Raw genomic sequence first — 1,138 nt, forward strand, 5'->3', positions numbered from 1 at the left:
GGGGGAGGGAGGGAAAAAAGAGGGACTGATACCGGGGCTCAAGTAGAAAGAAAATGATGGCAACATAAATACAAATGCGCTTGACATAATGGATGTATGGATTGTTATAAGAGCTGTCAGAGCGCCCAATAAAATTATTTATAAGTAAACAAGCAAACAAACAAAAAACAGCTCATGTCCCCGGGAACTAACACACCTCAGGAAGCTCTGCCGGGATGTGTCAAAACTAATGACCAGATGCCTCATGACCCACCTTCCACCCAGTGAAAACTAACTCGGACAGTTCCAAGCTGGGGCCTCGGGACTGTTCTCCTGCCTCTCCCAGAAGGCTGCCCCAGCACACAGGCCAGCGCCTCGCTCCCAGCCAGGGTTCAGGGGGCGGAGGGAGTATTTTAGGCGGTAGTCCAGGCTACAGCTCTGCTGAACTCTTTGCCAGCCTGACCACCCTGGGTGGTGCAAACAGTTAAGTTCCGGGCTACTAACTGAGAGGTCCAAGCCACCCAGAGGCCCATCGGAAGAAAGACCCGGCAACCTGCCTAAAAACGCTGCGGAGTGCAGCTCTTCCCTGAAACGCACGGTGACTGCCGTGAGCCAGAAGCCACTCAGTGGCACCTGTTTTCTCTCCTCTGTAACCTTTGTTTGGCTGTGACCTCCTTAGAGCGCTCTCTTTTTGATCTAGCCTAGAACACCGTCTCCAGGCAGCCTCGCTGGATTCCTCAGGGCAGTGTCAGCTGCTCTTTCCCAATAGTGTTCTCCAAGATCTCACTCTTTGAGACCATCCTTGCTAATGCTATTGTTTAGTTGCTATGGTTACTGAGGCTTAGGCGTGTCAGTTTTTTAGCTGAATTCCCCGTCCTGGAGACAGGAACTGAGTCTTAATCATTTCTGTATCCACACGTTCTCTGAGACAGCTTGGAACTGAGCGCTGTCTGCCTCCAAAGAGGATGGATGGCTTGCCAGGATGTATCAGAAACAGATATATCGACATCTAATACAATTATTGTGGAAGTATTTAAGGAGACTCTTTTTGTGTGTGATAGCAATTGTATACTACTGTAATTTTTAAAAAATCATTTTATTAGGGACTCATACAACTCCCATCACATTCTATACATACATCAATTGTGTAAAGCGCATT

The sequence above is a fragment of the Echinops telfairi genome, unplaced genomic scaffold, assembly GCF_000313985.2.
Source record: "Echinops telfairi isolate 266 unplaced genomic scaffold, ASM31398v2 ScPeMD7_7457;HRSCAF=8495, whole genome shotgun sequence".
NCBI lineage: Eukaryota > Metazoa > Chordata > Mammalia > Afrosoricida > Tenrecidae > Echinops > Echinops telfairi.